The sequence below is a fragment of the Haliotis asinina genome, chromosome 11 (genome assembly GCF_037392515.1).
Source record: "Haliotis asinina isolate JCU_RB_2024 chromosome 11, JCU_Hal_asi_v2, whole genome shotgun sequence".
In the NCBI taxonomy this organism is placed as follows: domain Eukaryota; kingdom Metazoa; phylum Mollusca; class Gastropoda; order Lepetellida; family Haliotidae; genus Haliotis; species Haliotis asinina.
In genome coordinates this window covers 879,816-894,016 of record NC_090290.1, presented here as the reverse complement: position 1 = coordinate 894,016, position 14,201 = coordinate 879,816, and the positions used below count along the sequence as shown (strand labels likewise).

General features: G+C 36.8%; 1 protein-coding gene across 1 annotated transcript in view; it reads right to left on the bottom strand.

Moving 5' to 3' along the window:
* The window catches only part of LOC137255705 (UPF0415 protein C7orf25 homolog), a 196,102-nt gene that overhangs the window by 177,664 nt on the left and 4,237 nt on the right, over positions 1 to 14,201 (bottom strand). The window lies entirely within an intron of this gene.

Below are 14,201 nucleotides of genomic sequence, written 5' to 3'. Positions count from 1 at the left end.
ACCTGTCATATCTCACACACACACAAATGCATCTTATTTCATGACTATATCACATTGTTTTGAAATGTTGAAATGTCGAAATATGCACAAATGTTGTCAATCCAGTCACCTCAATCAATGTCATGACATGAAACTTCATTGTGATGGAATGATGTATGGAATATTTAAGGTGTCCGTCGTTCACTTGACACAGAGGGTATTCCTGTCATATCTTCCAACAAACCTCTGTTCTAATACAGCCATATTTCCTGGTTAAAAAAAAATATCTCCTAGTGACAGAAAATCACAATGTGAATTATCTACCTTCTTTCTATCCAATCAGAACACATGCTGCATCAGCTTAGATCCAGCTTGACTTATAGAAGCTGTGGGGCCACAATACATCTAATGGCTAGTTTGATTGTTGTTTGCTATGAAGGTGTCATTGATCTGCCATTATTACATGACTTAGAAGAGTTCTGCTTAGAAGAAACATTTGCACATCACGCTGTGGATGAGGTTCTAGTTTTCTTGATGCATATGAAAATTACTGAGGATGATCACTTTTGAAACAGTCGCTGATTGCACAACTAAATGTCATTGCAACCAATCACAAATCCTGAACATTTGAACCATGAAAGGGCCATATTAGAACAGAGGTTCTTAGGAAGATATGACAAGTAACCTCCGTGTGAAAAGAATGGGTATCTGTTGGACTAGAGGGATTTCCATCCTCACAGAAATTAGACAGTGGCACTTTGAAAATTGACAAAGGTCATTTATTAAAAAAATACATGCATGTGAAACATTATATTTTTGTAATCAAGCAATAATTAGTGAAAACATCTACAAAACAAATTTTCGATATTAGTTCCAATGTGTACACACCCATTCTGTAAAATAACTGTAATACATGTATTATACACAAGAGAAAAAGAACAAAAATGTAAACACTTGGTCTCTCTAGGGGCATTCACAAAGATTACACAGACTCTGGTTTAGAGGGTGCTTTCTGGAGAGAAAGTAATACAGAGAATATGCTCCAACATTTTGAAAATTGCTGCACAATATACAGTTAATCTCATTAACATTATAAATTTTTAACATTTTCTTTGAACTAGGACACATTCTTATATGACAGAATGTAAATTTCTTTAAAGAGGGAGCAGCAGAGTAGCCTAGTGGTTAAAGCGTTCGCTTGTCACGCTGAAAATCCAGGTGCAATTTCCCACACGGGTACAGTGTGTTATGCCCTTTTCTGGTGTCCCCATCATGATATTGCTGGAATTTTGCTAACAGTGGCATAAAACTAAACTCACTCAATTCACTCTCGAAAAAAGGTCAAATTATTTTGAAAAGATAGATAAGCCTAACATATTCAGAAGGTATCTTTCTAATATCTCTATGATTTCAAAGCATATCTAACCAAAGATAATTGATTTTCATAGCCAAGAAACAGAAAAATCTGTCTCCTCCTGTTTGATCTCCATTTTCCCTCAGCAAATGGTGAAATGAATTTAATTGAAATTTTCTCATTTCATATAAAGAAATAAATTGACACAATTAAAAAATGTAAATTTTGCAAGATTTGCAATTGCAAAATGGATGATGAAAGAGATGTAATTGAGTTTACAGGCACTGAAGCACCTTCTAGGGCTGCTCTAGATTTTTCTTCCTTTACATTTCTGGTCACTTCTCAAACCACTTTATTTGTTTCTGTGAGATGACAATTTCCTTTTTTTGAAAATTCAAATCACATTTACCATGTGATTTACCACATTTTGTTTAGTCTACAGATACATTATTGAATTCCTCAACTTTGTAGTCTCTGTAGACCCCAGAGTCCAGAATGATAACAATAGTCAACCCTTTTATACCCCTAGCCCTTAACTCTTACCCAATAAAAACCATGCTTTGAAAATTACCCAATAATGAACACACCTGTATTATTTTTAGCTTGGCCTACTCCTGTCCCAACCATAAAACAAGCCTAATTTAAAAATAAAAATAAAAAATAACCCTACCATTAGAGGTTGTTCTTAAAGATTAAGTGATAATTAAATATAATAGTGGCTGACACCAGAAATGGACTTCACCCATTGTGCCCATGTAGGGAATCGAACCCAGGTCTTCTGCCTCGCAAGCAAATGCTATTACTACTTTGCTACAACTGCCTAAGACCAAATGTGAACTGATACACACAATGACAGTGGCTTGAGACCACAACATTGTTATTAATAGAAAACATTTTTGGCAATAGCCTAAACTGGCTAGGTAAAAAGATGAAAAATCAATAATGGAAAAGTATATGAATGATTGGGTTTATAGTGCAACCAACGTTCCCTGCCAAACACATGGTTTAAACTTAGACGTCTATTTAAAAAAATCAATGGTAAAAAATGTTGGATTTATTAGGGAATGGAGTACTACACTTCCTATCACATGGTTTCAACTTCACCCCCTTGTTAACACTCCCCTTTCCTCCCCTCAATTACAAAACTCCATCAGCCATGTAACAAGTAGGTAGGTAATCGGTATATGCCACTTCATGTTCACACACATATCACACTCGGCATGTTCAGCCCACATTACTGAAGGTTAACAATATTGTCGGTAACTCCAATCAGAATATTTCTTTCAAATCACCTCTTAGCAAAATATTTCTTCCCTGTTTTCGGAGATGGAATAAGGGTGAATATGAAGAAGTACCACCATTAGTGGTTAGCAATCATGTTAAGATGTTAGATCTGGCGACTCAAACGTACTAACTTGTAGGGGGTAATGGGTCTCGTTCTGTTAATAACTAGGACATCTTGATCAAATTGAGAAATTCCTTAAGCATACCATTTCTGGTTTTAACCGCCTTTCGGAATTCAACTTGAGAAGAGATAATTATGGATTATCTCCCTTTTGAATGATTACAGTAACACTTCTTGGGAAGATCTAAATTTGGAAATATAATTTGGACCAGGCAGGAAGGATTCTTTGACAGATCTGTCTCCATTCAAGGATTACATTCCCGTCCAAGTTAATTTCAATAATGGACTTTCTGCTGCTTGTCTTTTTTTTTTCTTTAGTGTTATGAACAGCTGGATTACTATGATACTGATTTGCTTATGCGAAACCTCCAGGAACTGTCGGAGTCATTTTGAAATATGAAGATTTAAGACTCCTGATTTATATGTGGCAATTGAATCTGCATTTTGATTTCAGCTGTAATCCAAATTTTTAAAAAACAATTCAAATACAGCCAAACACTGAGGTAGAAGCTGAATGGATAGATGTAAATAGATGGTATTCAATGTTTCACAGAACTGAAAAATTATCAAATACAGTGCAGAAACTCAGAGATAACCCAATGTTTGACACATCAAATTCTGACAGATTCTTTCTTGAGTGTATAATATTATTTAAGTAATTTGAAATGAATTAGCTAAAGTACTTTGGTGTGAATTTTGTTTACAGATATTATTTCCCTTTGCAGATAAAGTGGCATTAACTTACCTCTACCCATGAACAAAATATATATACTTATGGAAACAAATAAGTGTTTTTGTTAATTTCCAGAATTTCACCCACCGTGCAACTGATACCTTGTGAACAATTCTGGAAAAGAAAAAATGGAACATTTGCACTTTCATGTGTTCCCTAATTTGTTTCCATGAGTATATATCTTACAAACCTACATATAATATGAATAAATATGATAATAAACCTGAATACATCAATGACATTTATACTTGAGGTCATGTTGATCAAGCTGTCTAATGTATTCATATTATTTTACTGATTTTACATTACATCTGTATTCCTAATTGCATATACCACCTTACTTTTCCACCTTCCGCACTGACAGTTTTGGCTGTCCGCCCACAAATACAAGTACAAATCTCAGTACCAACATGGTTGCCAATATTTGAAGAATAGTATACCCCTCTGGCCCAAGGATATCAAGAGACAAGCACTTGTCGAAGGACATTTGAAATCGTGTTAACAAACATTTGAGGTGTACACCGGAGCAGTATGTGTCTCAGCTCAACGATCATCAAACTCTTATGCAATAATTATTTAAGCCCATAGCCTTAAAAATACAATCTTATTAACTACATCTATTTGTTTTTTAAACAAGGAAGTGTTATTGTAATAATCCACAGTCCATGAAAAGGACTGATACAAAATAGCAATGTTGTATGTGACCCTGGGAATGTTGGCAATACTTGTATCAATCAGTATCATTATTCAAGTACATGTTGTATATGAACATTGACATTTTGCATCACATTTGTACAAATGTGTAATATTGTGTACATTATTTATTTCAAATGGAGATCTATTTTTGGACTATATCACCATGTTTTTAACATATTTTGCAACCAACTGATTGTGTTTTCAATTTTCTCTCAACTATGACACATTTCTCGACACTTGGGAGAGAGGTGCTTGCATGAACGCATACAAGTCTTCATTAAAGGAAATGAAACCTAACTGCATCGAGTGCAACAATAGGTAAAAATATGTTGCACCAGACAAAAACAGGTTGCACCTGCTGCTCAATATAAAAGTTAATACAACGCTCAAGTTTGGGCATTGGTGATTCAGACCAAGAAAAGAATTAACACATAAAGGACTTGATTTAAGGAAATGAAAACTACTTGCACAAAATGCAATCTTAGCCAATAACCTCACTGCACAATTGAAAACTGGCTACACCTGCTGCTCAAAGCAGAGTTATATACACAGCTTGAGGTTTGGCAATGATGTGATAATGTAGAACATCATTATAAGAAAATTGTCCTGGCTTGGTGTACATGTGAAGTTAAAATTTGCAGTTACAGGTTGCAGTCCAATTCCTAAACAGTTAAATCCAATCACGGCATAGACCTGGAAATAACATAAGTTGTAGTTATCTGCTGCCTTCACGCTATAAATACTACTCAAAAATAGTTAAGGAACATGTGAATTATATCACATGAATATAGTTCATGTGTCATGGTGGGTACTGCTTCATATAGCCTTCCAATAGTTGGTGTGATGTGCCTACTAATTCTGAGAAACGTGTACCTTCTACCATGTGGTCATCATCAAGGTGTCTTATAAAAAAGGTTGTGATAAACCCAAGGTCAGGGAAACTTCAGAAATTGTTTCACCGGTGAACTGTTTCCTTAGGGTCATTTTAAAAAATAAATTTGGTGAATAATAAAATTACAGAGACAATTTGTCAGAAAATGCACAGCAACATGTCTAGTCTCTGCAGCTGTAACCTGAAATATAGCATCAGAAAAATGTGTTATAGAAGGTGAAATACACCAATAATTTCATTTTATTTTACTGTCTAAAAGACATTATTTTCTCTCTATTTTTCATTGGAATATTTTTGGACTAAAAATCTGTCAAAGAAGTATTCTGATTATACACAGCAGTTTCATAAATGAGGTCGATCGTTTTCATGCAAGGACTGCTCCCCAATACTTGATTGTCACCACCAGTATTGAAATACATGTCGTACTCACTCCACTCGTTCTGCATTCTTCTTTCTCTATACAACCCTGGATTATGACTTGTTTATACCACACCCTGGTCGTTATTAACCGTTATTAACCAGATGATCCACTGTGGTTCAGTGCACTCTACGATTACACACCACAGTATTGATTACAAATGTGGACAACAGAATGGCAGATTTATTCTACATCGTCAAATGCTTCCTCCCAGGACTGAAAAACATTGCACTTAACATCCCTCATCCAATGAGGTTTTGTTCATTTGTTTCTCGTCCTGACATCTTGCAATGCCTGTGGTGTAAACATGTGCGTCAATGCTAGATGTCCTGGTTATAGAAACTGCAAATCTAAATGCAAACAGCCTCCATTATCATCACCTGGAGCACCTTGAAACAAATTTGATGGAAAATTGATTGAATTAAATTGAAATTCTATCATCTCACACTTTTTAGCTCAGACCTTGATCATCAAAATGGTTGACTGAGTGATCCGCACACCATAAATCGGTGTGATGAAACAGCAAGAGTGTAATGATTTTGGATGATGAGACGGAGGTCCACATTATGAGACTGAGTTCCAGATAACCCTTCCTGTTTATGGTAGGGTAGCCTAGTGGTTAAAGTGTTCACTTAACATACCGAAGTTATGGGTTCAATGCCACACAAAAGTGCACTGTATGAAGGCCATTCCTGGTGTCACTGCTGTGATATTGCTTGAATATTGCCAAAAACGGTGTAAACCATTCTCACTCACTCACTCACTGCCTAGTTTTGAACCAGGGTTTGTACTCAAGTTTCGGGTACAATTTGGAACAAAGAATTGTGCATATTAGATGACTAGGCTACTGGCGATTCATTCCAAGTTCTACTGGCGACTCATTCCCGTTTTACTGGCAATTCGTTCCCATTCAATGAATCTGCGTAACAATGTCTACATGTTCAATATGTTCCATGTCATGTGATGACATCATTAGCTTGCATGTGGCCAGTCAACAGAACTACACATTTGGTTTAGTTCCAAGCAAACAACAAAATCCCAACGCCAGGCACCATATGCTGTGTGTTTAATAGACCACAACTTGGTCTCTGAAAACAAAGTTTTAGGGAAAAATACTGCTTAACTAAATTGAAATGAAACCCCAGTGAGAAGGGATGGTAACCTGCTAAAAAAACCAGCCTGCTTCCTTCGCATTCCAGAAAATACTGGTTGGAGGTGAAAGTGGTATGGTATGGGCACTGGGACACAGGCTACATGCTTCATACCATTGAACAAACAGAGTGAGTGAGTGAGTTTTGGCACTCTTCTGGCCCTATTCCAACAATATCACTGCATGGGACACCAGAAATACGCTTCACAAATTGTACCCATGTGGAGAATGGAACTCAACTGATGAGCTGACACTTTAACCACAATTCTTCCCAAGCACTCCTTCAGCACACAGAAACATGGACAGCGGTGCAAGTGATTGGTGCCACCTCACATATCTATATGTTCATTACCCATGAAGAAAGGTGGAACAGCTCACATCAGCAAAAGCCACTTTTATCAAGACATCTTCATCTATAAAAACTCAAACATTTAAAGGACACAGTTTACCTAAACTGAACACATTTCTGGCACATTTGTTGATGTTTATAACAAAAACAAAATCTTAATGCAAAAATAACTGGAACACTGACAATTTACAAACTTCAAGTTCTTTCTTCCTATATTATCAAACAGTTTCACTATTCCTGAGTGCAGTGTTGAACAAGAAATGTGACGACGACACTGGAGATTTTATGAATGCTTCTAAAGGACATTATTTTGTAGTTGCCTTTCTTAAATTCGGCTGGGCTTGGGTGACTTAGTGACTGAGTGAGTGAGTATAGTTCTACAATGCTTTTACCAACAATACCATAGCATGGGACACCAGGAATGGGCTTCACAGATTGTACTCATGTGGAAATCTAACGCACGTCTTCAGCATGCCAAGCAAGCTTTAACCACTTAAGGTTCCTCCACCGCAGCCATTTGGCTTGATCTACCAACAATTCTGTCTTATAGGAAGCCACTCAATCCTTTCCTATAATTAGTTGTCTGACTGTCGTTTTCAAACAAATATAACAAATATAATTTCAAATTGTCTACTTTCCATTTGGAAAATTTGTGAAATGTGACCGCATTGTTGAAATTATACAGCATTTCAATTGAAACAAGATGGCTTAACAGGTGCTTTTGGAAGCGAAATTCAGGAAAAACATTACGATTGTACAGTATGCAGATGAGAAAGGGAAACGATATTTAATAATTTGTTTTGTTTGCTGTTTTCACAACATACAACAATATTCCAGCATGGGTCCATGGTTACATCTGACCACTTTCTATATTGCAATATGTACTGATGACAGTAAAGCTTCACAGAGTTCAGAAGACTGGTTTGAACCAACTATGTCTTCCCAAAAGACATTACAAGATCATACTTTTTGACACATTTTCTAGGATTGGCTCTAACTTATTAAGTGGCTCAAACAAGGACAGTTCATCTTGGAGTCACTTTGTCTGAGCAGTATCCATGATTAACTGTGTCATGGCATCTCAGTCCCAGAGAACCATGGAAAGTTTTGACCATCCGTCAGCAAGAAACACAGTGTGCAGCACCATATAAATGGCTAGTGCTTCAACTCCACACACCTCTCATCATATAGAAAGTTTTAAACTTGAACCCACATTCCTCATGTTTAGGATCAGACTGTCTCAAAATTAAGATTGTAACACCATATCAAGATATTAAGATGCAACACCATAACTCTTCCTTAACAATTAAAAGAAATATATCAATATAATGATGAACCAATGTGTCACACCATGTCTGTTTATTGCTAATGCTGCATTTTATTTATGATTAAAAATATTCAGGAGATTTATCAGAGTCAATCAATGTTGATATGATATTACTGAATGTTTCGAGAGTGCATCACCATTTGCACTTCTTTACAAACATACTTATTTGGAATGTAGTTGCTTTTGAAAGATGATTGGTGTATGGCATGTTATTTACATGCATACAATTTCCATTTTGAAACAAACGACTAGAAACAAACACTAACAGGTGTGAGATGCAAGATGAGTGTCAAAATTAATGTTCTAAGTGATTTCTCGACTTTCTTGAAAAAACATCAAAATGAAGAATGGGACCCCATGCATGTGTATGGGGCTACTGCATTGTGCACGTGCATACCATGTGTTGTTTAGGGGTGGTAATAGACGGAAATGGTGGTGCATTCATAAGATGTCTATCCTTGAAACGCTTGTTAACGTTGACATTTCCAATCCAAATTGAAAGTTCATCATCCCCTACTGTTTTTTAACATGACACAATGTAGGATACAAGTAGAAAACATATATGGCAGAAGTCTTTAAATTGAGTCTGGATCAGACAATACAGTGATCAACAACATGGACAATTGATCTACACAACTGTGATACAATGACATGTGTCAACCAAGTCAGCGAGTCTGACTTCTTGATGCCATCAGTTGCCCCTTACGACAAGCATGAGCTACTGACGAGCATGAGCTGTTGACAAGCATGAGCTACTGGCAAGCATGAGCTACTGACGAGCATGAGCTACTGACAAGCATGAGCTACTGGCAAGCATGAGCTACTGACGAGCATGAGCTACTGGCGAGCATGAGCTACTGACGAGCATGAGCTACTGGCAAGCATGAGCTACTGAGAAGCATGAACTACTGACAAGCATGAGCCGTTGAAGAGCATGAGCTACTCAAGGCAAATCCTAACGTGGATCTTCATGAGTTGTGTCACATTAAAGCTTAGTATTGTAACTAAGAATCTAAGAGCAATATTTAAATTGAAAAGGAGTCTAAATGAGAAGTTAGACTCAGATTCTGATCCTGAGGAAATCTAGACGTGTTTTTTCAGGGCTTTAGCATTACATACAATGCTGGACAAAGGAGAATATAATATGGTTCAAGGACTGTGAGACCGGAGTGACATGTGTGTCAAGCTGACACTGTCTAGACCTAGACACTTGAAGGTGATCTCCATAAGTTTCGGCCACAGACTTAGTGTTGATTGTAGTGTGATGTGATTTACATCAACATACACTGAGTGTGTTAAACATGGCACAATGTAGGCTAGAAGTAAAAAACATGTTTGAACAATATCCGTTAGTTATTATCTGTATCAAGAATAGTAATTGCCTCATCAACAGAAACAACATTTGTCTGGCACATAATGGTTATCAGACATTCAAGCTGTCACAAAGAATCTGTTAAAGTGACCAAAATATAGTACCTGGGTTCAGAGGTTCAGTTAACTAGCCGACGTGTGAATATATAACTGAAAATAGGCACCATAAGTGAATATAATCAGCTGGTGTGTATCATTGGGAATATATTTTATCAGATGGTATGCATAATTGGGAATATATAATCAGCTGGTGTGTATCATTGGCAATATATTTTATCAGGTGGTATGTATAATTGGGAATATATAATCAGCTGGTGTGTATCATTGGGAATATATTTTATCAGGTGGTATGCATAATTGGGAATATATAATCAGCTGGTGTGTATCATTGGCAATATATTTTATCAGGTGGTATGCATAATTGGGAATATATAATCAGCTGGTGTGTATCATTGGCAATATATTTTATCAGGTGGTATGCATAATTGGGAATATATAATCAGCTGGTGTGTATCATTGGCAATATATTTTATCAGGTGGTATGCATAATTGGGAATATATAATCAGCTGGTGTGTATCATTGGCAATATATTTTATCAGGTGGTATGCATAATTGGGAATATATAATCAGCTGGTGTGTATCATTGGCAATATATTTTATCAGGTGGTATGCATAATTGGGAATATATAATCAGCTGGTGTGTATCATTGGCAATATATTTTATCAGGTGGTATGCATAATTGGGAATATATATCTACAGTAGAACATGGATATAGCGAACACGAATATAGCGAACAAACGGATATAGCGAACAAATTTAAAAATCCCGTCAATGGTCCCTTTATAATATGATTTAAAATTATACGTGAATAACGAACTCGTGAGTAGCGAATTAACGGTTATAGCGAACTGATTTCCTGACCCAAAGCCCAATTAACGACGTGAGTAGCGAACTCACTCAGTGTCAGTTCAGTGTCAACTCAGCGACTTAGCGGTATACATCAACCTTGTGGGTGGTGAATCAACATTGTTTAACCTCGTTGGCGGTGAATCAACATTGTTTAACCTCGTTGGCGGTGAATCAACATTGTTTGATAGTCATTAATTAATTAACAAAAGAAACACATTAAAAGTGTTTAAAAGCAGATGTATGTGCAGCAGTCAACAAAATGAAATCGGCAGGACGTGGCGTGCAGAGCAAAATTGTGGACTATGTTAAACGCAGTTAAGTGTTATATTGTTGAAATTGTTGTGATTGTTAAACATGTTCTAGATAATGTATTTGAACAATGAAATCAGAATTTTAATGTCAATGTACAAGAATAAAAATATATAGCCCATGTATATACGTGTCTCTTCATCTCTATAAGCCAATATGGCGGTCAAACTTGAATAACGAACAACAGATATAGCGAACTAAATCCCTTGGTCCCTTGGAGTTTGTTATATCCATGTTCTTCAGATTGCACAATTCTTTGGGAAAATGTAGAATAAGGTGGTACATATATGTATAATCTGTGAATACCTGCACTGAGGGATTATGTACAACCTATAACTAACAATGTATAATTCGGAAACGAATATCACCTAAGAATATCTTTCATTAGGGAAAATGTGCAATAAGTAAAGGAGAATCTGCTTAAATGACAATACAGGCTTATAACTGTGTTGTCCGTATCTACCAAACTTCTGTTAGGGTTTAGAGTTTAGCTTGTGATTAATAACTTACTTCAATAACATTTTCATGTATGATGGGAAGTAAAAACATGCATGCACATAAATGAATTTCCCCAAAATAACACAAAAGTTCCAGGAAACGATGTCCAAATCCAAGCTGTGTCTACTAGGACCCGATCCACAAAGCATTCATAACGTTATGACCTGTCGTAACTTTGTAGTTTATCATACGCTACAAATGTCAAGTGCTAGGAACACTCTGTGGATCAGACCCTGGGGACACATCAATGCCCCGCATATACCTATTCATCAATATTCCCAGACAGCACATGGTACATTCATGAATAATAGTGACAAGTTTTTTACATATTGTTGTTCTAAATTGTCTTTTATAGCTCAGTGCCACACTTATAACAATGCAGCAAAGGCAGCAGGATGGTGAACCGTCTCCAGCAGCTCTAGTCAAACAGGCCAACATGGCACTGTAGGAATCGGCCAACAAGGAACCCGATGAGATGATGATAATCTAGTTATTAATCCATTTCTCCTGCAACCATAAAAGAATTGTTCTGGAACTGACCTATATTGGAGCTCCGCTCATCATTATTGTTTGACAGCCTCCAGATCTCACACATGGCACAGAATTATCAATGAGAGAACTTTCTTGGACTCCATCTTGTCATGTAATTGGCAAACTTTCTTGTTCCCAGATTGGAAGTGCAATGCCAATCATTGCCGATGCTGCTGTCTTCATTAAGCTAATAGAACCTCCAAGACTTGTATTTACCCTGACTAAAGCTTAGTATTTGTATAATATATTATCATATATGGGTATTAATATACCAGCATAGCCCATGTATATATATGCTCAAAGCATTTAGTTTCCCCTGATCAATGGATGTTAATCTCAACAGGACATCATATTTTCAATCTCAGCTTCCTGGGAACCATACAATTCGTGCAGCTACTAGACGCATCAAGTTAATGTGGCTTTCCCATCTTAATGCCTGAGGTACACATATAATTTTGATAGAAACAAATCATAATTATATTTTACATTCAAACTGAAAAGGAAACCCAGTGAAATGAAAGAAAATCTAGACATGCTTTATATAGCAATGCTGGTTTAAAGAACTGTGGTCATGGTAAAACTTGAATGCTACATTCTATGAAAATGATGAAGATATAAAAGATAAGACAACCAGATGAAAGAAATCTGGATGGTTTAATTTGTGAGCTAAAAATACTCACATCTGTGGTGTGTTTCTTCATGTCAGCATGTTTGCAGCAATTTAAACATTAATGTGATTTGCTTTAGCGCCAACTTTTCCCTCCTTCATATCTACTGGCTGTGTGGATGTTTAAACCAATCTATTTAACCAAGATTGCCATATTTCAAACAAAACACATCTCTCACTTTTGAAACAAAGTCTGAAACATTTCCATGGAAACCGAGAAAATAATATATCACGAAAACCTGTAAGTACCAAAAGGCACTGATTGATGTATGAAACTAGTTTTGCAGAAAAATATTGGAACATTTTTTGAGTTCTGCTCCGCAAACGAAGCCTATCCCTCCATTTTGAGACGAAGTCCAACACATTTCCATGGAAACGGAAAAAACAATACATCACAAAAACCTGTAAATAGCAAAAGGCACCACTTTGGGGTCTGCCACACTTATCTATCAAGTTCTGCAGAAAAATATTGAACAGTTTTTGAGTTCTGCACCGGAAACAAGCCCATCCTTCCATTTTGAGACGAAGTCCAAAACATTTCCATGGAAACGGAGAAAATGATAAATCACAAAAACTTGTAAATAGCAAAAGGCACCACTTCAGGTTCTGATTGATATATCTTATCTTTTGCAGAAAAATATTGAGCGGTTTTTGAGTTCTGCTCCGGAAAAGAAGCCCACCCCACCATTAGACTAACACCAAAATGTTCCATGGAAAAACAAAAAAATATAAAAATGCCAAAACTCTGTAAATAGCAAAAGACACAACTGTAGTTGAGATTTTTATATCTATCAAGTTTGGTCTAAAAATACTGAACGATTTCTGAGTTATGTTCCGGAAACAAAATGATTATGGACGGATGGGCGGACGGACAGACGGACGGACAGACAGACGAGGCGCCAACTACGCTAACCCGGCATGTAGGAGACATGATGCAAAACAACAAAAAGACTTCACACATTATGGGGAATCAAACTGGGGTTGTAGGAGTGATGGCAAAGACTTTAACCCATAGGCTACAATACCAGACATAAATTTAAGAGGGGTTGGTGTGCCAGAACCTCAAAACATGACCATGAACACGAGGCGTCAACATTCATTTCACGGGAAATGTTTCCAAACCACCACTAATGGCACGGACTTTGTGAAGAAGCACAATCCTACATTCTGGAGCAGGTTTTCAGATCATCTCCAAGGGATGACATGCAATTGCATCCAGACCCAGCAGTTACTGAAGGTTGATTGAGAAAGATAAGACTATGATAAGACTGTGATAACACTGTGATAACAACCCAATTACATTCATGTCTGACTACAGGAAGTGTCAAAACCATGACCAAGCATGTAAGGAGAAGAGATAAAAGGGTCAGTGATTATCACGATGCTGTTTCACTTCTAGTTTTAGATTTCCAAGGGGGCAGTGGGGCATAGCCGTGTTGTTTAAACTTTCACCTGTCACACCGAATACCCGGGTTCAATTCCCACATAGGTACATTGTGTAAAGACTATTCCTGGGGGTCCCTCACAGTGATATTGCTTGAATATTCCTAAAAGCAGTGTAAAACCAGGCTCAGTCACTAATATGTAATGGAAAAGATATAGGGCTCTAGA